The sequence below is a fragment of the Ambystoma mexicanum genome, chromosome 7q, assembly GCF_040938575.1.
Source record: "Ambystoma mexicanum isolate Mex_15411 chromosome 7q, UKY_AmexF1_1, whole genome shotgun sequence".
Taxonomy (NCBI): domain Eukaryota; kingdom Metazoa; phylum Chordata; class Amphibia; order Caudata; family Ambystomatidae; genus Ambystoma; species Ambystoma mexicanum.
In genome coordinates, this window is record NC_090941.1 from 852,617,887 (window position 1) to 852,644,423 (window position 26,537).

The 26,537-nt window shown below is 43.2% G+C and overlaps 1 protein-coding gene across 3 annotated transcripts in view; it reads right to left on the minus strand.

Moving 5' to 3' along the window:
- DEUP1 (deuterosome assembly protein 1) overlaps positions 1-26,537 on the minus strand; it is a 688,113-nt gene that overhangs the window by 445,697 nt on the left and 215,879 nt on the right. The gene's annotated exons all lie outside the window — the stretch shown is intronic.

A 26,537-nucleotide genomic window follows, 5' to 3' on the forward strand; every position in this document is an offset into this window, starting at 1 on the left:
TCGGGGGTCGTTACCATTTCACAGGGGTTCACATTAATTGTGTGTGACGTCGTTGTTGGCAATGGTGCCCATATTCAGCAATCGGCTCTTACTAAATACTTTTAAAGTGTGCACTTTTTCCCGTGACCTTACTAATCAGTTGCTCAATCGAACCTTGTCAGTGTGCATGGCGGCCTTGTTCTTGGCACTTTATCACGAAAGTTAATGCAGGTTCTGAAAACATATAATGGTTTCTTGGAAAGGTGAACTGGTTGAAGTCTATGGCGGAAATTTGATTTGTGCGGTATTAGTTCAGGCAGTGGCGTCTCTAGAAAATCAATATGGGGGCCGGTAAACTAGGAGGCACAAATAGGACGGAGGAGGAGAGGATGGTGGGGGGGAGGGGGAGGGAGGGAAGGGGGGGCACTCGATGGTGTAACATCAAATAAGTAATGTTTAAGTAATCATATATTTTCCAAAATTGGTTAAAAAAGGTGGCATTTTACAAGTTCAGAGTTGGTTGAAAACAATACAAGTTTTCAGTCAAGTTAATATACATCCTAAAAGTTTACTCATGTTCAACAGTTGCAAAAAGGCCTGTAACGTTTGTTGAGAAGCCACTCTCAGTACAGGGAGTTCCTTCCCTCCCCACTCAAGATGTCTCACAACAAACTCTATAACCGGATTCTTTTATTCAGCCCTACTGCAGAGTACGGACACATATCGTGCCCCTTGGACACCCCTCCCGCCGGCACCCCCAACACCTCCCCCTCAGCTAACAATGAGCCAAGAACCAGGCCGGTGTACTGTAAATATATTTGCATTTATTTAAATTAAAAGTTAAAAATAATAGAAATCACACTGAACTACAGGGGCCACAAGAAATACAGGGGTCAAGAAATAATTAAACTGATCCATAACCAAAACAATTATAAAATGTAGTGCTGTGCAATTTTTATTTTCCTGCAGACTTAAAAGAAAAAAAACTAGCAGTAGGTTTTCAAGATTGGTACAAATACATATGGCAAAAATGATTTCACCCACTCTTTTGGTTTAAAATAAACACAGGGTGGTTAAGCAGTTTGTTTTTCACAACTCCCCCCTACTTTGGCCTGTGTTGGGGAAGTCGGACAGAAACATGGGAATGATTCAGGGAATTTTGATTTCAGACCCCCCTCCACTGAAAGGCCTCTGTTAGGGGAAAGTTGGAAAAAAGATTGAACTGATTTAAGAACAAAGGCACCCCTCTTACTTAAAGAAGTCGGGGTCAACAGGACAAAAAGGTTTACCAAATTAAATTATAGGCTATAGTTTTTCAGTGCACACTGGGAAGAACTGAGCTTTGTTAATTTCGTATTTGAAAAAAAATCACCCTGTAGTGTTCCACCAAATGGGGAATACATTTAATAAATCTTTTTAGTTAAGTAGGCTAAGGATCTACACAGTTTTGCCCCCCCCTATAAAGAGAAAGGATTTAAGGCAAACAGACTCCCCACCTTTGGGTTTCCCAGGACTCCTTTCTACACTCATAGCAAGCATCTGTTTAAAGTTCAGGACAGCCAGCTGCATATCAGGACCCTCTGGAAAGATAGGGCAGGGGGCTGGTCACTCCACTCTCAAGGGTGGCCTCCCGCTCGCCACCATGGGGCCCAGTCAGCGTTTAGGCCTTCCTAGCAATAGACAGCTCAACCCAGATGGGCTCTCAGCTCAGCAATCTCCTCTTGTGTTTCATTGCATGTGTCAGATTGGAAATTGAAGCAGCACTTTTTTTGGTGAAAATCAAGTTTCATTGGCATTTAGGTCACAACACATAATAACAATCGTACAATACTTACTCATCCTGATTATAACGTTTTCCCCTCCCCTCCACCACCCTCTACAGCCATGGATCTTTCAAATTAAACTTCATCAAAAGTTGGACGCATTTTAATGTCTTTTCTCCAAAATTAGGGTGTCTCTTTTGTGCACGCTAGAACATTGGGCACATGAATCCCCCCACCCGAATCCCCAAAACTGACAACATGTCCATTGGACCCACTGTCCCCTCCAGGAACTTTCACTCCATGGCCCTCCATCCAGTCCTTTCCCAGCCTTATCATGCCAGCCGCCCATACTTTTCGAAGAACGGAAGCCACAATCCCTCAATATTAGACCTGGACTCATCTATGAGGTGGGTTAGATATTCCTTGTCATATCGCGCAGACTTTGGTGGTCCACTCCTTTTCCCTTGGCATTCGTGAACTTTTCCACCTCTGGGCCAGGCAACACGTAGCCCCTACCAGCATCACATGAAGCATGTAGCCTTGTACCGTTTCAGACTCCCCTTCCACATTCACACCGAACAGAACAAGCTATGGGGAGAGATCTCTCTGGATACCATCCACCCCCTTTATCCATGACACAACCTCCCCCCCAATATGTATACACCTTCGGACATTTCCACCACATGTGTTCATAGTCCCCATTTTCAGTATGACTTTTCCAGCAGTGTGGGTCATATCCCTCCCTCATCCAAGCTATCCTCACTGGGGGTAGTGCCATCTGTGCAGTAGTTTCAGGGCCTGGTGCCGATATTGGAGTGAAGTAGTCGAGCAATTGGCCTGTCTACACATTCTGGCCCACCTTGTGTCATCAATATCCCCACCTAGATCTTGTCCCCACTTCACTCATTGAGAGGTACTTAGCAACCCAAGCCAAGGTTGCCATGAATAAGGGAGGATAGGAACGGCAGAGTGAACGAACGAAATAGCAATGACGCAAGCAATATATTCCCAGATTAATTAAGAGGACAACCAGTGTTTGTTGGCCAGATGCAAGGACATGGTAAACCAAAAAGCTCCATGAAGGATAACTTAAAAGTGTCTCCACTGGCAACATAAAACACAGCACACATGGTAATATTAGAAAAACACTGAATAAATAGGAGGTAATTCGATGTCATGCACAGTCTAATCACACGTAACCCACAATTGGAAGACATTGGGGCTCCTTACGCGCATGCTGGTCCGGAAAAAGGTGCCGGTAACTCTGGTTACCAGCACCTTTTCTTTTTTTTTTAAACTTTCTTTATTGATTTTAACATAAAGCAGTCATGAACTTCATGAACCCCAAATGAGAACCTCTCCCACCCCCACCCCACCACTCTCCCCCATGGCCCCAATCCCCCTGCCCTCAACCCGACTCGTCCATCTCCTCTACGTTAGTCCATTTCTCATTATCTCGTCCAAGCAATAGCATCTTCAGCCATAGAGTTTTGCGTTCCCCACTGCCCCATTGCGTTCCAACAGTAAAGGCTGTCCCCAGCACCCACCCTCCTGCCCTTTAGTCACCCGTTATTGAGGTCTGCTCCGATCACGCCTCGCTTATCATGTATTGTCTAAAAGGTCCCCAATAATCCAATGGTCGACTAGTAGGAGGTAGCGTCAAAGCATATCTGGTTTCCTTGAGTTCACACATTCTCATGTTCTCAAGCCAGGCTGCAAAACTTGGAGGAGTGCTCCTACCCCAGGTCCTGGCCACAACATACCAAGCCACCCCGATTGCCATGCCTACAATCTCTTATCAGTTTGTGACTCCCCTTCAATTAATGCCAAAAGCCATAGCGCCAGTGAATAGTTCTGTTCCGCAGGGAGCATTTCTTTCACAGTCTTTTCGATCTCGGCCCAATAGGATCGTATGCTAGGGCATGCCCAAGCCATATGATAGAAGTCCGCTGCCACTTCTCCACATCTCTTGCATGCTATGACCCCCTCAGGGTAAAATCTGCTAAGTTTCTGTGGGGTATAGTAGGCCTGGTGCAAGAATCTATAATGGACCAACCTGTGCCTAGCGTTTAGCGAGATTGTTCTAGTTTGCCTACATACCAGCTCCCATTGTTTCTCACTTAGCTCCATTCCCAATGTGGACTCCCAGGATGTCTTGAATCCCCGCCTCGTTGTTGCATTGTTGCTCCTGATCAACTTGTATGTGGTAGCAACAATCTTCTTGTCTTTCAGGGGTTGGACAACATGTTGCTGTACTACTTGTGGGATAGGAGCCCTTGGAAAGTCCGGCCATTTCGTCTTCATCAACCCTCTCAGCCTATAGTACTGAAGCAGAGTCACTGCATTATGCTCCCCTTGAGCCCACAATTCATCCCACAGTTTAAAACACCCATCAACCACCAAATCTCCCAGTTTCCATATCCCCAGCTTCTGAAAGTGATCCTTGAATGACCTCTTAAATGTAAGCCGAATACCAATAATGTCATATATTGGCAGGTTGGGATGATAATCTGGAGAGCCCTTATGCAATTGTGCAAGGCGTACCCAAGCCCGGCATGTCACTGAGACCGGGTGGACCTCATCCCTGGGAGTTTGGCCTCTATTCCCCCACAGCATGCCCATTAGGTTACCCGGAAAAGATACTGCTGCGGCTACCATTACTTGCGGTACAGGAGATTGTGAATCGCCCCACCCCGCCACGTAACTGGGCCGCCAAGTACCAGCACCTTTTCTGGACCAGCATACTCCAAGTCTGCCGTTAGGGGAGGTGAACTAACAGCAGGGCTGACCTGCCGGTAGTTCTGGCCCCTACCAGCAGATTATTCACCGAAACACTGATGCTGTTAACAACAGTGCCTGTGCTTCAATGGTTCCCATCCCATGCAGTCCTTTGGGACTCCATGGGAATGGGAAATTAAGGTTCCTCCGCAACCAGTAATATCCCAGTATTACCGGGATATTGGGTGGTGGAAACAGTAAGCCGAGGTTGCCGGTAAGCTGCCGGTACTACCTACAGCTTACCAGCAACCTCGTTATTAGATCCATTGTCTATTCATTAGAAGTGAACACAGATAGGACACATTCTATACTCCCTAAAAATACACACAGACACAAGATACTGCACAAGGCAAAGTACAAAGAGATCACCCTGGCTCATGGCCTAGGAATGAGGGATGGTAACTTTTTTTTAATGAAGAGTCCATGGGCCTCTCTCCTCCTACTACCTGCCTGGCTCATGTCTTGACGACCTGTCAATTGCCCAAGGTTGGTCAGCAAGAAGTCAACCAATTAGAAACCCCAATGGTATGTCACCCATGAAATAGCTTGCCAACCAATCACTTGGTGTAGGGATGATGTATTGTTACATTTTGAGGAAGTTCCAGGTGGAGCTATCAGATATGCGCAACCCAATCAAACGGTTAACACACATGGGGCCTCATAGGGCCTCATTACGACTTTGGCTGCCTCCAAAAATCGTGTCCGGGTTCCCTGAATGGGGAATTACCGGCCCATTACGAGTTCGGAGGGCCCGGTAATTCCTCCTTCAGGGAACCCGGTTCTTCCCCATTCCCATTCGAGCCCCCATCGGGCTCAATGGGAATGGGGAGGGAGCTAACAATGGCCCGTCAATTACGGGTCCGTTGTTAGCTCCCTGGTTCCCTCGAGGAACCCGCTATGGATGTCTGGAAAAACCAGACTTCCAGAGCGGGTCTCGCGTGGGGACCTCGTAATAGTGCGGAGTGGGTTTAACGGCACCCGCACCATTACCGGCACCGTTAAACCCATTCCGCACTACTCATAATGAGGCCCATAGAGTGTGTTTGTAGCCAAACCACTACCCAATCCCCGTACCCGTAGGGTTTTGTAACTAAGATTATGTTATGATGTCAGTGATGATAATTTGTAGTAGTTAACCAATTGCTTTCTATGTATCCTCTGAGAGAAACACGATTTTAATGCTTGTATGCTGTCCCTGCTTTATTTGGATAATAATAAAGCTGGACTTTGCCTTCCCCTTTGTCTACTTAGTCTTTGAGTCCGGTCTGGATTGACTCCAAGTCTTCTGGGTAATTTGGGACTTTCCTGGGCTGTCTTAACAGATGGTAGCAGAGGTGATGGTTTGCTAAGCATCCTTGGACTGTCGAGGGGTCCTCTCTGTGTCACCCCAAGGCTGCGGAGGTGCCCTATGAAGAACAGGATCACGTGCAACAGAGAGTAGTTGACAGGAGCCCCTTTGGAGTAAGTCCTGCCCGGGCCCGCAGGCTGGCCCGTAGGGAATGGTTGAACAGCCGGCTGTTAGGGGAGACTTGATGCAGCAGACCTTCAGCAGATCCACAGATGTAAGTATGACATAGGCATAGCAAGATTGGAAAAATGCTTTTTTGTATATTGTGAACTTGTGAAGAAATAAGAGTTAAAAGGAGATGGGTTCTGACAAGGGTTGGGAAAGATCACATGATAAGCTTCTATATGGGGCAGTAATAACAAAAGAGACAGGAGTCGAGAAGACTGCTGTAGTGTATTCTGTCGTGCAGTAATTGCTGGCGCCAGCCTCATGTTCTAAGATAGCTTAGGTCTTGTGAGGGTGGTGTTGTGTGTATTTGTGGAGGTAGAAAAGTGATGGTGGTGTGAACCCGAGGGATGTGGTCCGGAGCGTAAGTGGTGGTTTTGGTGCCACTTAGAAGGATTGAGAGAAGCAGCGAGGTGGGGCTGCTTGGAGCATATGTGGCATTTGTGATGCAGCTCCGAAGAATTGGGTGCAGCAAGAGGCATGGTATCGGTGAGAGATGCAGAAGTATTAATTGTGAAAAAGTATCGTTGGGGAGAGGTGTGAAAAGGAGAAAGGGGTGAGCTAGAAATTGAAATATAATTTAGTAAATTGTGCTTGACACAATTATAATGGGGACACTCCAAGTCATTGCCCCAATATATTAAATACAACATGCAGTGTGTTTGAAACACTGCGGGCAAGATGTTTATGCCCTGTCCACAAGAAGGCACTCATTCAAAGATAGTTCTGCAATACATGTGCACCTATTTACATGCCGCACACAAGGGAAAACAAATCCAGAACAGGCTAGGTATACTGGAACTATGGAAAGTGTACGGAGAAGACATAGTAGAAACAAATACGGAAGACTGGGTGCTTAATCAGTGTTAGGGAGAATTCTCAGAAATGTGCTAATTCCCTTCACTTTAGAGACCCCCAGCAACTTTGTGGATTTTGAGGACTTGATTTCTTTACCTGGAAAGAGTGTGAGCCTTTTTTTCGCCACTCTTTAATGTATTTTGATATGTGTTTTATATTTGTGTTCTCTGATTATGGAGTTTTAGATAACTCCATAGGCATCATCTTTTCATGTGTCTTACACAGCACCCTTAGTGCAGTGACACAGGGATGTCCTTTAGACTTCCCAAACGTTTAAATACCTTCTCTGGGATCAACTACTGTTTCCCAGAGAATATAAAGTGAAATTGACTTTACTAGTCTTTTCCAAATTCATAGACCCAGCACACTCCATCTTACAATGAGTGCTGGAGGGGTTACATAGTATCCTGTGTCTAAATACTCATGTAGCAGTCAAATGCTACCCTTTCCTATTGAAAAGGCTGGTGGCAGTGGTTTTACAACGAACTACCATGATTTTTCCCGACCGCGAACACCAGTAGCTAAAAATCACGCAAGCCATGTTTTTCAAGATGGCGCCTTAAGCCCCTTTGTTTAAATGGGTCCTGGTTTTCTTTTTTCGCCATTTCTTTTTGGAAAGGTCCTTCTAGTGTTTGTCTCTGCATGCCAAACCAGGTTTGGTCCCTTTGTTTGGGTGCCTTAGGTGGGCTTCAGGACTGAAGTCCGTCCTTGGTTCTGAGTGTCTGGGGTGGGGAGGAAGTGAGGGAGGTGCCTGAAACACCCTGTGCTTAGTCTCCTAGGACACCCAAATGCACTCAGGCGTGATTGGCTGGCTGACTGTCCAGCAAGGACAGCCACCCTGCTGGGTGAGTGACAGCCAGGCTGGAATGAAAGGGAGAAAACGGTTTAAAAGGCGAGTCTCCTGGACTGAAAGGCAAAGTCGACAACTGGAACAAAAGAACCGAAGACGAACTGGAAGAGAACAGCTGCTGCAAACCCTGGACTGTTGGTTTGCCCGGTGAAGCCCTGCTGCAGGTCTGAATTGCCAAACTCCATTCGACACATAAGCTCCTTCAAGGACAGCTACTTCCTTTGAGTTGGTGGGGCCAATCAACTCATAAGACACCTGGATACCATTCTCAAGGCTGGTTAGGATTAACCAGAGAGAGGGACACCAGCTTGTGTTCTTGAATCTACATCCTACTGGAACTGAAGTGACTCCAGTTTGTTTGCTTTCTTCAACGATCCTGTGCAGTGCAGGAGTGCTCCAACGTCCTCTCTCTTGTCCGCACGACTGAGGCTCAGGAACAGTGAGATCTACAGCAACTGCCGGGAACCACAACTTCAGCATCATTCGTTTCTTCTTATGAAGGTACTGTGCCAACCCTATTGAGCGAACGCCACTCTCGCGGAGGAAGTTTGTGAAACTTTCCCAACTTGCAGGCCTAATCAGCTTGTGAGCCCACAAATGATCCTTTTTCACCTAAACTACTTCTGAGAACTTTTGCAAAGACTTTACCGTTTGATACCAGAAATGCTCTTTCCTATCCAAAACACTAGCCCATTGATTTTGGCCTGGCCTATTGGCTTGAATTGAACTCTTCTGGTGAGCTGAAACTATTTGCACTGCCTAGAAAGTATATGTAATCTATTCTACTTCTTTCTGTCCTTTTTGCTAACTGCTAAGTAACTGAACTGCCATTTTGTTCCTATTTCAGTGGAGCTCAAACTGTCTCAAAAACTTAGAGTTTTGTATTGGAATATAATATTATGTTGTCTTCTTCTAGTGAAATGTTTTCTAAATGACTGTGTAATAAATTAATAAGTGTTTTTACCAAGAAACCTTGAGTATAAGTGTCTACTTGAACCACTGTGATTGAAAATCCTCTGTGTAACTACGTCACACACAACTTTATTCTACATCCCGCCGTAGGACAACTGTTTACACCACATCATCAACAACGGTATCAGCAATCGCACCGCTCGGACGAACGCACAGAAAGAAGCACATCTCGTCCAAACAGAGGTATCTTTTCCCACTTTCGCCTACAAAACGTGCCGCTAGTGTTTGTGCAGATCAAGATTTGCTCTGGTCTAGTTTTTAGTCCATTTGTACACATGACCTAATGGAATGCATACACACTGTTATCTCCCCTTTTCCTTCAGAGCCACCATCACTCTATTCAGAAGTCATATCGCCACAATCCATTTTTTGAAACACCTTTCTGCATACTCCACGCATGTCAAACCATGTAAGTCATTGAGTTTAAGTACTGTTAATACATGACCCAAACTTGCCAATGTTATCCTCATGTATTTTTGCAAGCAAACATTTTTTTCTTTTCCCTTTCTAATAGGTTACCAATTTTTGACATATGTATCTAAACAAGTGAAAGATATGTTTTTGTTTGGAAGTAACCTAGCCAATATACCCCTGAGGAACCGCCGTATTTAAGGGAGAGAAAAACGTGTCGGGATTAGGCTGTACAAAATGAAATGTAACTAATCAATTCAAGTTTTTTCATAATGGGACTATGCTGGACAAAATGAACTATAACTAATCAATTCAAGTTTATTCACAATGAAAATGAAATGCAACTAATTGAATGAGTTTTAATTCAATGAAGCAAACATCGGTCCAAGTCCATTCACAATGAAGATGTAAATGCAATGAATTGAATGACTCTTAATTCAATGAAGATAATGTTGTAGAAAATTGGATTCAATTGAGGCTAAGAAAAATCACACTAAATCCTTCGAAGTGAATTCTTTATTTATTTTTTTAAAATAACTAGTTGTTTCTGATACTTATTGAGGAAGCACAAGTTACACTAAGGTCTAGGTTTGCTTTCTTTATTTCAAGTATGCCCCTCTACAGTCTGAGGGTATTAGACCTTTAATTTCCTGCCTCTTTTCTTTATAAAAATTGCACAACACGGAGCAGCGCCGGAATCAGCCAAAGACTGTTTTCTTTACCTATAATCCTCTGTGTAACTACTTGTACTGCTCACATTCACTCTTGAGATAAGCCTGGCTGCTCAGCTCGCTAGCCAACAAACTGTGTGGTACTGTAAGGATATTTGACGTGTTACAGCACAGAGTACAGCACTACTGCACAGGTAGCAATTTTTTTTTGATGCATCACCAAATGCCTATGGTGCATTGCTATATGTGTTACCAGATTAACAAGGAAGGACAGGCTATTCAGTCAAAAACGATTTTAACATATAAGATGCAAATCTATTTTTACAGTTAAAAGCACACGTGCACATTCAAAAATGCACACTATTTTTCACCTGAAATGCCTATGGTGCAAGAGACACATTTGAAAATTAATAACTAACATTACTCATAAATAACCTGACTAATAAAAATTGAATTTAACATAACCCACTAATAAAAATGTGTCTCCACTGCAGAAATAGGCCTACTCTGAAAGTGAACTTTTAAACGCACATTCATTTTTTTTTTTCGTTTTCTCTGCTGCTCTGTCCACATAACTACAGGAAGCAAAAGGGCTCAAAAGAACAGGAAATCAGTTGGTTACAAAGTATTACTATAAAAATGAGCCATTGTGTAGAGAGGGAGGAGATGGCATGATTGATTCTGATTGGAGCAGCGTCATAGCAAGTATCATGCTAGAGGCAGTGATTAGGTTTTTGCTGGGGGGAGTTTGAGGAGGAGAGAGGACAGTGGAGATTTGGAGAGCTGGGAGAAGGATCTGTTTTTCCTGGTTGGAGCATTTCTGCTGAAAAAGCTGAGAGTTCCAGGCAATGACCCCGGTTTGAGAAGGAAAGGCGCTCCTTTTCACTGGGGTTAATCTTCAAGGGAGCCACATTCAGAAAGAGAACAGCTGAAGAAAACTCGGGCTAAACAGATAAGGTAATTACATAAGTGTGGGAGCTGAGTGTGTACGAGAATATTCAGTCAGAGTAGGAAAGGAGATTCCGGTGCCTTAATCACATGTTAATGTTGCAAATCAAGTTCTTTGCTCCGCCACTCTCTTTTCAGTGTATCACAGACAATGCTGTTACTGTGCTATTTTATTTATTTCTGTAAAGAGTGAGATCGTGTTTAAATGCAACTTTTATAATACAGAAAAATATTTGAAAGCAGACGGGTGGTGTGTCTTATATTTACCAATACAGTGCTGATGATGAGGGGAGATTTTTAAACAGTGCAATGGTCATTTTAAGACAGATGTGTGCATGATCATATTCAGTATGGACAGTTGAGAGTGATTGTAGCATAGCTCGTTGGAGGTACATGAGCCAACGGGAAGAGGGACTCTCTGAACATAGTTCCCTACCGTATATAAGGTAGTGGAAATTACCGCAAAATTACCACATATAGCTCTCTGTCGTAAATAAGTCAGTGAGATCGCCCATGGTGGCACACTAACACTAACACTGAAAATGTGGTATTCCTAAAATGTAGGTCTGAGGTCTCTCTAGTGATTACACGAAAAATATAAGCAAAGATAAGGGATTCTGGACATTGGGGCCACAAATAAAACAAGGGAATTATGCTCACCAAAATACCACCAACCACGCATACCAACCACGCATACCAAATATGCATGCCTGGGTGCTGAAATAATGCATGTCCACTGTATTATTGTTGCACATGGCCCAATCTGAATACAAGGAGTGATTATTGCTAAGTTATTTTTCGGCGGTAATAAAATACCGTCAGGCCCCAAATCTCCACAAAATACCCTACATATTTATGGTGCGTTGCAGGCCGGGAAAGTGATCATAGAGTACCTACTGGGCGTGGCAAGCGTGTCTCACACTGCCATTTGCACATTAAAGGGAACCCATTTTATAATAGCAGTGTGCCACTAAAAACGAATTTCAGAATGTCACAAAGGGAAACCACATTCTCAGATCTAGTGCAATATTTAGAGGCAAAGTTGTTTGCACATGGGAATTGGTCGTCGAATAGCACGTTAGAATGGAGTAACCGCATTCAGGGTGAGGTGCAGAAAGAAAAACTAGACAATATTTTTGCAAAAGGCAGCATAATTCAGGTCTGCCTTACAAGATTATTGAATGCAGCCGATAAAAGTGCAGAGAAAGACTGTTTAATACGGCTATGCGGCAAAATATGGTTTATTTTAAACAAGTCCCTGCGAATGCAAGAGAATGATACTCAGCTAATTAACAGGTTAAAGACTGAATTAGATGGGGCAAGTAAAAATCAGGAAATGTTGAGAGCAGAATTGGATGTATGCCAAAAAGACATGCAATTAAAATGCAGAGACTTTGATACTCAGTTATCCAAAAGCAAGAAACAATTTGAAGATAGTGAGCAAGAATTGGCACACTTAAAAGCCTTAGTGGATCACATTAGACGGGATAAAGATGAGGTTGTTTCAGAGATGCAGATTTTACAAAAAGAACATTGTGAAAAAGAAGGTGATCTCCAGAGTGCAGAACAAGAAATGATTAAAATGATTCAAGAAAGAGACAAGAGAAATAAAGAGTTAAATGAATGCCAAATGCAAATGTGCGACATGCAGGAGGTGATTAATAAGATGAATGGTGAAAACAACTATTTGCAAGATGAAGCCAACAGACTCCTTAAAAAGTGTAAGGACTTAGAACAGCAAATGTGCATTCCCAGGTCCCAGGAGAGGCGGCAGGGTACCACATTCAATGGAGTGGAGGTGAATTCTAGCTCTGCCCAAAGAGCTAGTGCTCCAGTGACTGGGCCGGTGACTGAACTTGGTTGCAGCGCCCTTGGGGGATTTGATACTCCCATTGGGGGCAGCCACCAATCTCATACACCTGAAAACAGGATTGAATCACAAAATAGTGCAATTCCATGCATTGCAACAAGTAGCACCATAAAAATAATGAAATCCATTAAAGCCCTGATCAAACCATTTAAAAAGGGAGGTGAATGCTGCATTGAGGATCACTTAGAAGCAGTGCATGACATTTTTAAAGCACTCCAGATACCTAAGGAATAGTACAGACAATATTTTCATTTAACTTTAGATGCCCCGACTGCCAGCATCATAAGGGGATTAAATGAACAGCAGAATATGACATGGTCGGAGTTTGAAAAAGAAATTAGGCGTCATTTTTCTCCTTTTCAGTCATTGCAGGAGGCAAAGAAAGTCGCGTACATAATTACTGCTGGACCTAATACATCTCCTCGCCAATTTTTACAAGACTTAAAAAGAGCATTTTCTCGCTTTGATGTATCTTTTGACTCAAATTCCAATGAGTTTAAAACTGCATACTTCTATGGGCTACAGAAAGACATCATATCCCAATTGGTCCGTGAATTTGACCGTGACAAGTCCCTTGAATGGATTGTACATCAAAGCACAAAACTATATGAGGTACTCTATTGTCAGGGTAGAGAAAGTGATAAAATGAAAGATACTAGACCTAAATCTAAAGAACCCTCAGCCACAGTAATGGAAATCAGGTCAGCCAAAATGTCCCTTGAGTCTGCTCAAAGCCAAGGTAAAAATAATGTGACACCTGAACAAAGGGGTAATCAACAAAGATCGCCATTTCCTGGACCAATGTTCCAATCACATGATCCTAGTAATAGAGAGAGCTACATCAACCCTAGGTATTTAGGGGACAGACCCCGGGTAGGATACCGGCCTGATATGGCAGGTATGACCAATAACCAGAGACAAAATCAATATCAAAGAAATGATGGTCCCTACCAGTCATTGGGGACACAGAGCAGATTTGATCCCAGCACCATGATATATGGTAATCAGGATAGGCCCCGATATGTGGATCGATTTACTGATAATGGAAATCAACCTAGGGGCCAGTACCCACAATCTGAGAGACAGGACATGAGGCAAAACATGAACTACAATCCACGCCAGTACAATGATTCCCCACCAGGGGACTATAATCAAAGGATGGGTGCAACCCGCTCCCCTCCCCAAATGAATCAAGAGTTCAGAAACCATCCCAACCGACATCAATCACCTGAGAGGTATCAGAATAGATCTAATCAGGGGGAAAACAACCAATATCGACCTAGGCCACAGAAAGAGGATCCTAGAGAGATGGAAAGGTTCCAATGCCTTGAGGCCCAAGTGAAAATGTTAGCTGAGCAAATAGGAAAGCTCTGTACAGCGCAAAAACAACCTTCCAAAGAGGGGGCTGATGGCCATAGCAACGACCGGGGGGCTTCCGAAAAGTGACTAAGTACTCATGATAACTGCAGTGCCAAAATTACAGATTGCTCTGATATAATTTTGCATAACGACTCTGAGATGCCTAATGGATTAAAAATGAAAGTGCCAGTAAATGAACTTGTGACAGAAAGTGCAAATACTTCTAAAAAAGAGGTACGATTTAACCTAGAGATAAATAAAACAGTAAAGATTTGCACAAATGAAAAAGAAACATTAGGAATTCCAAAAGAACAAAAGGACAGATTTAAGAAAAATGACTCATGCATGGGGAATACCAGTGAACAGGGAGTAAGTGGGGATGCTATAGCTCCTTCCCTGGGCAAGCAAAACAATGACCAAACACAGACAGAAAAAGGAAATACTCACAAGGAGGGTACAAGTCAATCACCTGAAGAATTCTTTGAGCCACATATTTTTGAAGAGGCTGAAAGGGCTGGTATCACACTAAATGATCACAAATGCACAGAATTAAAAAATGACAAATTGCTGAATGATGTTGTTACACATGTTCAGTTGGAGGATTGTAATGTGGTCTCTGATGTTACCCAGATGGATGGGCGAACGGTGGCCACACTCCAAAAAACCTCTGATCATGGAGAAATGAATAAAATCTCTCGCGCAGAAATGGGTAAAAAGGAGGGAAAAATGTCTTTCCATTTACCAATGTGTTTAGCCAAAAGTGAAAAAGACCTGAGAAAGGTGAGCCCTGAAATCAGTAAGAATTCACATTTCTTATGTGTATTAGAGGAAGTTGAGGACAGATATTATGCACCCATCACTGTAGAAGAAAAATGCCACACCTTTGCTATTATTGACACTGGCGCACAGGCCACAATTATGTCCAAGGAGCTGGTAAAAGAGTATCAATGAAGGGAGACCCCCACAGAGTCAGATCACAGTGAAGGAAAATCAAGGCCCAGTGCATAACTTTAATGGGGAGGAGGTGCCCATCATAGGTGTAACTGAGGTTGACATAAAAATAGGAAAGCACAGAATGAAACAAGAGGTATTGATCACATCTATTTGTGAAATTCCATTTCTGATGGGGACAGATTGTCTGAAAAGATTGTCTCCTCTAATAGATGGGGTGAATGGAGTGCTGTGGTCCTTAACCAAAAAACCATTGAGGCCTAAGAAACTAAAATCACAAAACAGCAATATAAATGAATGTCACACCGTTGCCAAAACAAATGATGCTGTGGAGGTATATCTCCAGAATAGCTGCATACCTAGTGTCACTGTTATATTAATGTGTCAAGACAAAATGCAGAGCGACAATGAAAAACTGCCTGTACAAATATACTTGGACCCAAGGAAAAATTGGCAGACTGCCATAGATGAGCACACATTACGTTTTTATTTAAAAGAGAAAACATACAAACAGAATATTGCTCCTAAAACAGATTCAGAAAAACACATTACCACTCTGGCAGAAATACACATGGAAGATGAGCAACCATGGGTTCATGTTGGTATAAATGACTATTTTAAAACAATAAAAGCCACTTTAGCGCTTGAACATGAAAGGAGTTTCATTAATGAGAAATTGTTGCAAAAAATAATGGAAAGGGAAGAAATCCCGAGATTTAGGATTAAAAACCAATATGTTTCTGGGTTGGACAGTCCAGACTTTGAAAACCGAATTGCAGGCAGATGCATGCTTAAAATTAGCATTGGGCAGAAAACAATTTACCATAATGTATGGATAGTGAGTGGAGCACAAAATGAATTTTACATGGGAAATGACATCATGCACAGAATGTGTATGGTGTTAGATTTCCTTAATCAAAAAATATGGTCACGCCTAGGTGGTCCGGCACCTGAATTTGAAGACAAAAGAAGGGCTTATCATTGTGCACAACTGGTTCCTTATGCAATCGAATTACAAATGAGGAAAGATACTATTATTCCTGCATTTACAAAACAGTTTGCAATAACACTGAAATGCAAAAATGGACAGCAGATGAAAGGCTCTGATGCATTTGTATGCCTGAATGAATCCATAAAACAGCAAGGCCTGGATTATGAATACATTCCATTGGTAGATATTGGTGAAGGATCTGTAAAAATTATGGTAAATAATGAAGGTTGTCAGGATATTCATTTAGAGGAAAACCGCCCATTAGGAATGGCCATACAAAAATCACATTATACGGCAGATTTAAATAACATGGTGATTGGAAATATTCCTGAAAAGTATGTAGATGCCAAGGGTGAGTTACCAGAACACCTGGACTCTCAGCCCAAAGGAATATTTAAAATTCATTCTGTGTATCCTTATGATTCAAATGAGACAGTGTGCTGCCATCAAGAAGATTGCATAATATTTAATTTAAATGAAAATGAAACAGAAAATCAGCCCATTGAAGTGTAAGCTGATATGCCAAAATATTTAAAAGTGGCAGCTTTACAAAAAGACACTACCACACAGTTAGAGGAAAGCGCCGAGATTCCCTTAACAGAAGATTTTCCAGAATTTTCCAAAATGGTAGAAGAGCAGATCTCCTTAGCGGATGCATGTGAAAGTAATGAAGAGAGGGACAATCTGAGGGAGATATTTATGGAGTTTAAGGATGTATTTGCAAAAGATGCTTATGATTGTGGTTTAACTGATTTACATGTGGCCACACTACCAGAAGGGTGTAGCAGAAATCCAGTGTTTGTACGCCAGTATAGACTACCGCTGGCAGGTTTAGAATCATTGGCAGAGATTATTAAAAATTTGGAATCGCGGGGAATCATCAGGCCCATTCATAGCACATCCAATACACCTATTTTAGGTGTGTTAAAGCCAAATGGTCAATGGCGGCTGTGTGCAGACTTGAGAGAGTTAAATAAAAGAGTACCAATATCTAGGTGGCCACTGCCATTCATTGATCAGGGCCTAGCTCAGGTACATGGTTCAAATGTATTTACCACATTAGATCTCACCTCTGGATATTGGTGCGTGCCATTGGCAGAGGAGATACAACATTTATTTTCCTTTACATTTGACAGGACTCAATATGCCTGGTTTAGAGCTCCGTTCGGGTACATCAATAGTGGGAGTGAATTTGGCATATTTTTTGAGAAAGGCCATGCCGGATGCAGCGGAAAGAGGAACAATAGTTTATGTGGACGATGTCCTGATAGAAAATGAAAGCCTGAAAAGCCATTTTGATGAAATAAGACATGTACTTGGCCAATTGCAGAAAGCAGGCGCCAAAGTATCTTTGCAAAAAGCACAATGGTGCAAGAAAAAAGTGAACTTTCTAGGGCATGAAGTGACTGAACATGGGCTAAATCCACAAAAGAAGAAAATAGAAGCCATACAAAGATTAAAAGATCCTAAAAATGTGAAAGGAGTAAAAAGTTTATTAGGGATGACAGGCTATAACAGAAAGTTCATTGAAAATTATGCAGAAATCACTCAGCCATTGACTAAACTGCTTAAACTGAATACTCCCTGGAAATGGGAAAAAGGGCAGTCTGATGCAGTGGCTAAATTAAAGGAATGTCTTGTAAAGGCACCATGTTTAGCATACCCCATAAAGGACAGGGATTTCTTTATAGAAATAGGTTTTTCTGAACATTGTATGTCAGCAGTGTTATCACAAAAACACGATTTGAATCACAAAACCATTGCATATGCAAGTAAGGCATTTTCCCAAGTTGAAATGAAATTTAATGAATGTGAAAAGGCCCTATTAACCACTGTGTGGGCGCTACAACATTTCCGCCCCATTGTTCAGGGAGAAAAGGTAATTATTGAAACAAATCATCAACCTTTGCAATTTTTAGAGAGTAAAAGAATTAGATCAGGTAATCTAGCGCAATCCAGAATCACTTCATGGACGCTGGCATTACAAGGTTTTCCCGTAGAAGTGAGATATGGACAAAATAAAAAGAACCCAATTGCTCAAGGGTTAGCTGACTTACATGACTGTGCAGCTGAACAAATACCAAACGAAATGGAAGTAGAAACTAGTTTGCAGGAATTTGAACAATCACCACACAAAGCTTTTGATGAAAAAACATGCAAGGATTTGCCAACTGTATATGTGGATGGTTGTGCTTTTCACATTGAAAATGACAGTAATAAACAGTTAGTGGCAGGAATAGGAAATGTCTGGTTGAAATGTGAAGTTGTCCCCAGTATAGGGATGAGGATTGGAGATAGGAGCAGTCAGGTGGCGGAATTGGCAGCCATTTATAAAGCAATTGCTACTGCAGTTGATAAAAAGTTCAGTGAAATTGTCCTGGTGACTGATTCTGACTATGCACGGAATAGCTTTGTGGAGTATTTGTCTGGTTGGAAAGCAAGAGGCATGGTTACATACAACAAAAAGCCACTTAAGCATGGAAAAATGATACAAGCCATAGACAAATTGGTGTCAGAGAATAAGTTAACAATATACTGGAGAAAAATTCGTGGGCATTTAAAAACACCAGGAGAGGATAAGGAGGGAAATGATAAGGCAGACCACCTGGCTAAGATTGGGGCTGTGATGGGAGAATTGCTACCTATTGATTATTTAATGGGTGAAATACAAATTGATGCAGTCACACGTTCTAAAGAACCAAAGGAGGTAGATCAACCGGTGGTGCAGTGGAGTCATGACACGCCAGACCAAGATTTGATTGAGGCACAAAAGAATGATCACATTTTGGGAATCTATTATAATCATTTGATAGATCCCGAACAAAATCCTTTAACAGAAAATGATTGTATGGGAAAAGAAGAGTTGAGGGTGCTATTAAAGAACAAAACACGAATTAGATTACAGGATGGACTCATGATTAGAGAGTCCATAACAGGACAAATACAGTGGGTAGTACCCCTTTCATTCAGAGGACTAATGCTACACCATGCACATGATGCCATAACTGCAGGCCATAGAGGTTCACAAAAAACATTAGAAATACTAAAAGATTATGCTTACTGGCCACATATGTCACAAGATGTGGAATTATATACTAGAGGATGTCTAGTATGCGCCCAATTTAAACCTGCTTCACCAATGCATAGAGCACCATTGATGAAAAGAGGCCTAACTCTCCCATGGTCAGATTTGCAAATAGACTATGTAGGTCCTTTAAAAAGGTCGAGCAGGGGACACCGTTATATTTTGAGTGTGGTATGTTTGATGTCGAAGTGGATTGAATGCATTCCTGCACCAGATTGTAGTGCGCAAACAGCAGCCACATTGCTGGTTAACCATGTGTTCTCAAGGTTTGGGTTGCCACAAAGAATTGAGTCAGACAGAGGAAGTCATTTCACAAGTACTCTAATGAGTAAGGTATGGCAAATACTAGGTGTGAAAAGGAAACTACATATCGCATATCGGGCGGCGTCTTCAGGTACAGTTGAAAGAAGCAATAGGTCTGTTGTGGATATTTTAAAGAAATTTGTGGCAGAAGCAGGTTCCAGCTGGGATTTCCGTTTACCGTTGGTTTTGATGGCAATCAGGTCAACTCCTGCCAAAGCAACAGGTGTTAGCCCCCATGAGGTCTTAACAGGTAGGAAAATGGTGTTACCACAACACCTACTATATAGAACACAGGAGCAGACACTTGTGAGTGCATCCACAGTTCATGAATATATTGATGAACTGAGGAGGCATTTGCAACATGCATTTGCTTTTGTGCAGAGAAATCTGGAAAGAGCTGCTGACAGTGCGAAATCTTATTATGACAAAAAGACATCAGTAAAGGAATACAGTGTAGGGGATCAGGTGTACAAGTTTCATTTTGGAAAAAGTAAACAGAAAAATTCTAAATTTCTAGCAGCCTGGCAGGGGCCATTTCGAATTATAGATAAGGTCTCTCCTGTAGTTTATAAAATTTTGAAAAATGAAGGTGAAACAGCAATAGAGCAGTTTGTCCATGTAAATCAAATCAATCCATGCCGTCCCAGACATGAGATCAGGCAGCTTGAGCATGTAGAAACAGATAAAGTACCTTGAACACAAAATGAGAAAATAAATAGGTACAATCAGGAGGCGGTGACAAAGAAGTTAAAAAGTTGATTGTTATAATGGCACATAAACACTGTAATATATGTAAAAATATATAATATAAAATAAATAAATAATTAAATAAATATATAATGGAAGCTCATGGTTGGTGTGCGGAGAGAAAATGTATTAAATATTGAATGCTATTTATATGTGCTTGTTTTCTTTTAACTTGTGTTTAATTTCAGGAAAAAAAAACGAAATATTTTTACCAAGCATGTTTTATTTTTGGCAAAAGGGTGAAGTTAGTATTGTGCTATGTACTTAATTTGTTTATTTTCTATTTGATTTCGAAAATTAACATTATTTGGTCGGAGGTTCCGGGATCAGAGGACACGGGAGACGATGGAGTCCTGGAGTCCCCTGGATGAAGACCAATAGATGCCTGCCTCCAGGTGGAGGTGAAGACAAGATAACCAGAATGCTAAAAAAAAGATGACTCCTATGGATCTAAGATTGCCAAGATGAAAGTGTACTCGAATGAACCAAATAACATCGCTGGTCGGGACATATCAGAGGCAGACAAGGGTCCTGACATATGGAGTTCCACGTATTTATTATTTTAATTATTTATTTTAATTTGTTATATTAATTATTTGTTTTGGTTAGTTGTTTTATTTCATTGTTTTTAATTGACTTGTAAAATCTAAACTTAGAGTAATGCCACTTCCACTGAGAAGGCAAATGTAGAACATTTTGTAAACTAATGAACCCAGATGAATACTGTGTTGATTGCAACTTTTTCATTGATGCACATGAATATTCATTTTGTTGGATTGCTATATTGTGAAAAGAAGAAAAAGAACAAATTGTTTTTAGGAATTGGCTTGGATCGTAGCCAAATTCTAAAAACAAAAGGAGGGTATGTAAGGATATTTGGCGTGTTACAGCACAGAGTACAGCACTACTGCACAGGTAGCAATTTTTTTTGATGCAGCACCAAATGCCTATGGTGCATTGCTATATGTGCTACCAGATTAACAAGGAAAGACAGGCTATTCAGTCAAAAACGATTTTAACATATAAGATGCAAATCTATTTTTACAGTTAAAAGCACACGTGCACATTCAAAAATGCACACTATTTTTCACCTGAAATGCCTATGGTGCAAGAGACACATTTGAAAATTAATAACTAACATTACTCATAAATAACCTGACTAATAAAAATTGAATTTAACATAACCCACTAATAAAAATGTGTCTCCACTGCAGAAATAGGCCTACTCTGAAAGTGAACTTTTAAACGCACATTCATTTTTTTTTTCGTTTTCTCTGCTGCTCTGTCCACATAACTACAGGAAGCAAAAGGGCTCAAAAGAACAGGAAATCAGTTGGTTACAAAGTATTACTATAAAAATGAGCCATTGTGTAGAGAGGGAGGAGATGGCATGATTGATTCTGATTGGAGCAGCGTCATAGCAAGTATCATGCTAGAGGCAGTGATTAGGTTTTTGCTGGGGGGAGTTTGAGGAGGAGAGAGGACAGTGGAGATTTGGAGAGCTGGGAGAAGGATCTGTTTTTCCTGGTTGGAGCATTTCTGCTGAAAAAGCTGAGACTTCCAGGTAATGACCCCGGTTTGAGAAGGAAAGGCGCTCCTTTTCACTGGGGTTAATCTTCAAGGGAGCCACATTCAGAAAGAGAACAGCTGAAGAAAACTCGGGCTGAACAGATAAGGTAATTACATAAGTGTGGGAGCTGAGTGTGTACGAGAATATTCAGTCACAGTAGGAAAGGAGATTCCGGTGCCTTAATCACATGTTAATGTTGCAAATCGAGTTCTTTGCTCCGCCACTCTCTTTTCAGTGTATCACAGACAATGCTGTTACTGTGCTATTTTATTTATTTCTGTAAAGAGTGAGATCGTGTTTAAATGCAACTTTTATAATACAGAAAAATATTTGAAAGCAGACGGGTGGTGTGTCTTATATTTACCAATACAGTGCTGATGATGAGGGGAGATTTTTAAACAGTGCAATGGTCATTTTAAGACAGATGTGTGCATGATCATATTCAGTATGGACAGTTGAGAGTGATTGTTTGTAGCATAGCTCGTTGGAGGTACATGAGCCAACGGGAAGAGGGACTCTCTGAACATAGTTCCCTACCGTATATAAGGTAGTGGAAATTACTGCAAAATTACCACATATAGCTCTCTGTCGTAAATAAGTCAGTGAGATCGCCCATGGTGGCACACTAACACTAACACTGAAAATGTGGTATTCCTAAAATGTAGGTCTGAGGTCTCTCTAGTGATTACACGAAAAATATAAGCAAAGATAAGGGATTCTGGACATTGGGGCCACAAATAAAACAAGGGAATTATGCTCACCAAAATACCACCAACCACGCATACCAACCACGCATACCAAATATGCATGTCTGGGTGCTGAAATAATGCATGTCCACTGTATTATTGTTGCACATGGCCCAATCTGAATACAAGGAGTGATTATTGCTAAGTTATTTTTCGGCGGTAATAAAATACCGTCAGGCCCCAAATCTCCACAAGGGAATAGTTTCTTACCTGTAACTCCATTTCTCCAGCATTGGTATCTTTCATGGATTCACATGCTTAGAATATTCCCCGTCGTCAGGCTGGGAATCCCCGGTACATTATATAGACCCTTTCCCGTAGGAAAACTTTTTCGACGCTTATGCGTCCTATCCGCCTCGTTTTGTATCATGCGTGCCCGCTCCGTCAGGACGCCATGATATAAATACAGGACCCGCCCCCGCGCTCCCTCAGATTTCGGCCCCCAAAGTAGTGGGGGAACCAGTTTGCATGGCCAGGGGAGGCAGGCGGGCGCATGTGAATCCATGAAAGATACCAATGCTGGAGAAATGGAGTTACAGGTAAGAAACTATTCCCTTCTCCAGCATTGGATCTTTCATGGATTCACATGCTTAGAATAGATTACATAGCAGTACCATCCCGAAGAGAGGAGGCGTGCATGCAAACTCACATACTTTCCTCACAATGCTAGTTCTCTATGGTCGTGCACCCCTCGGCAATAGTTAACATAGAGAACGAACAATATTCAATCATAATTGCAACCAGATCTAACCCCTCAACCGGGGCTTACTTTATTGGAATAGGTGTCGAAGCACCGCCTGTCCCATCCGAGTATCTTCGGCATGTTGTTGTGACAGGCAGTAATGGCGGGTAAAAGTGTGTGTAGCCGCCCAGGTAGCCGCCATGCAGATGTCCCCCAGAGGGACTCCAGACCACAGCGCCGTCGACGATGCCGCCGCTCTAGTGGAATGAGCTCTTGGGCGTCGCAAAAGAGGCTTCCCAGCCTTGGAATGGCAGTACGAAATGGTAGACGATACCCATCTTGACAGTCCTTGCTTTGAAATGGCTTTGCCTTTAGCACCCAGACCATAGGCCACGAACAATTGCCTCGTTTCCCTGAAAGGTTGCGTGCGATGAAGATAAAACTTGAGAGCCCTCTTCACGTCTAATGTGTGTAACGTGCGCTCCGCTCCCGAGCATGGCTCTGGAAAAAACGTAGGTAAGACAATAGAGGAATGTTTATGGAACACTGAAGGCGCTTTCGGTATAAACTGTGGGTTAGTGGCAAGGACCACCTTGTTCTTAAAAAATCTTAAGTATGGTGGGTCTACCATTAGAGCTTGGATTTCCGAAATACGTCGGGCTGAAGTGATGGCCACCAGGAAGGCCAATTTCCAGGACAAAAACTTTAGAGACGACGATGACATTGGTTCAAAAGGAGGTTTCATAAGAGACGCTAACACGAGATTGAGGCTCCACACCGGAGGAAATCTCTTCTCGGGAGGGAAACTCCTGAACAACCCTTTAAGAAAGTGCTTAATCAGGCGGTCGCTGAATAACGGTGCGGAATGTCGTTGACGCGTAAACCTGGAGATGGCGGCCAGGTGTACTTTTATCGACGACACCGATAAGCCCTTTTGAGCTAAGAACAGCAAGTATGGAAGGAGCTGTTCCGGCATAATCGACTGAGGATCCGAACCTGGTTGATCCCCACACCACTGACAGAAACTCCTCCATTTGTACGAGTATGAAGTGTTTGTGGAAGGCGCTCTTGCCGCTTGCAGAATACGACGACACTCCTCCGGAATCGTTAGCTGGCCAAATTCGGCGAAGTCAGGAGCCAGGCCGTCAACTTGAGGCTGTCCGGGTCGTGATGCCAGACGATACCCTCCTGTCGAGACAGAAGGTTGGGGATCTTCTTGAACCTCATTGGCTCCGCCGCAGCCAAGTGCAGCAGGTCTGAGAACCACACTTGTCTGGCCCAATACGGGGCTACCAAAATCACCCGACATGGGTACTTGAGGATCCATTGCATTGTCCTCCGGATAAGAGGAAAAGGAGGGAATGCGTACAGGAATTTGTTCGTCCATGGGAAGGAGAACGCATCTCCCAGTGAGCCCTGCTGAGGCCATCTGCTTGCATACTGCGGGCATTTTCTGTTGTCCTTCGTCGCGAACATATCGATGGAAGGATGTCCCCACTTCTTGAATGCATGTTGTAGTTGCTGGTCGTTCAGCACCCATTCGTGAACCTCGTTCATTTCCCTGCTGAGGGCATCTGCCTCCACATTTTTCACGCCTGGTAGGTGGAACGCCAAGATTAGCATGTTGTGTTGCAGGGCCCAATGCCAGATTTTCTGTGCCTCCGTCGACAGGGACCTGGAACGTGTTCCTCCTTGTTTCCTTAAGTAAAACATTGTAGTCGTGTTGTCCGTCATGACACGCACCACAGAGGAAGAAAAGATTTTAGAGCCCACCGCACTGCTCTCAGTTCTAGCAGGTTGATATGCAGGGAGGACTCTTCTAACGACCACCGGCCTTGAACCTGTAACGTCTCCAGATGAGCTCCCCATCCGCTCAGCGATGCATCCGTCACCACCGTCTTCTGGAACTCCGGTTCCACCAGAGGCATTCCTTTCGTTAGATGAGTAGAAACTCTCCACCAGCGGAGTGCTTGTACCAGTTGTTCGTCGATGACCAGTCTGTCGGACCAGCGACCTTGGCTCTGCATCCAACGGTCCGCTAGAAATTCCTGGCAAGGTCTCATAAACAGGCGGCAGTTGTTTATCAACGGAATGCAGGACGACATGGTCCCTAGTAGGGACATGTATTTGCGCACCGACACCCTGGTACCGCATTTCCATTCCGACGCCTTGCTTTGCAGCTTCTGTGTTCTTTCGCTGGATGGTCTTACAAGGCCTGTGTGCGTATGAAACTCCGTTCCTAGAAAGACCAAGGTCCTCGAGGGCTCTACGGAGGACTTGCTGAAGTTTATCGCGAAGCCCAGTTCCTGTAAAAGGGACATCGTGGCCCCCAGACTGTTTCGTGTATGTTCCATGGACGAGCCTCTGACCAGCCAGTCGTCTAAATATGGATAGATATGGTGACCGTCCTTCCTTAAATGGGCCGCTATGGGGGCCAAGCACTTGGTGAACGTCCTGGGGGAGGACTTGAGACCGAACGGGAGGACCTTGAACTGAAAATGCTTTTGCCCGACGACGAACCTTAAATATCTCCTGTGTCGTGGACATATTGGGATATGAAAATATGCGTCCTGAAGATCTAGCGACGACAGATAATCCATGGGTTGCACTGACCTGATAACCTCCTGGAGCTTTAGCATTTTGAATTTTGAGTTCTTTATCCATTTGTTGAGTACCCTCAGGTCGAGAATGGGCCTCCATTTTCCATTTGGCTTCTTGACGACGAAGAACCGGGAATAAACCCCTTGTCCTTCCTGTGCCACCGGAACCCGTTCTACCGCTTCCATGTTGGGTCTCTCGACGGTGAAAGGGAGATGTCCGACCCTGAGTCACCTCGTATAGAATCGGACTCCGATAGCTCACCCTCCTCCTGCGCTCGAGGACGATCCTTCACCACCTGGGAGGTCGAAGGGCTTTTGGTCGTCATGCGAGCTGCTTGAGCTTGTTCGTCGACGGAAGGTGCAGAAAATATCGACGATGAAGTGCCAGGCTGAGGGATCTGCGTATCCAGACGCTGCAGGAGCTTCTGAAGTGTATTAAGCACATCCAGAGACAAAACCGTCTGGGGGGTCAGCAACGTCGAGGATAGAGGGACCACACCCCCACTCGCACTCGTCGTCGACGTATTGGAAGGCCGTAGGCCCAAGTCCGACGGCTGCATAACCATGTCACCTTCTCCTTCCACCGACGACCCCGGCAAGGCCGTGTCTTGCAGCAGGACCTCAGGGGGGGCCGGTTCACAAACCTCTGGCTGCCAGGCCATAAATTGAGTCCCCGTCGACGAAGGAATCCCCACCGCTGCTGCCTGAATAGTAATCGGCATCGTCAGCGATACCGGGGTCGACGAGCCAGTCGCCGGCACCGAGCCCTTAGACTTCGTAGCCGATTTCGTTGCCGACTTCCCTGCTGAAGCGTCTCGACTCACGGAAGCCCTAGGACGGTCCCCTGAGGAGGATTTTGATGCCGCTTGCCTCTCCGTCTTAAAAGATGA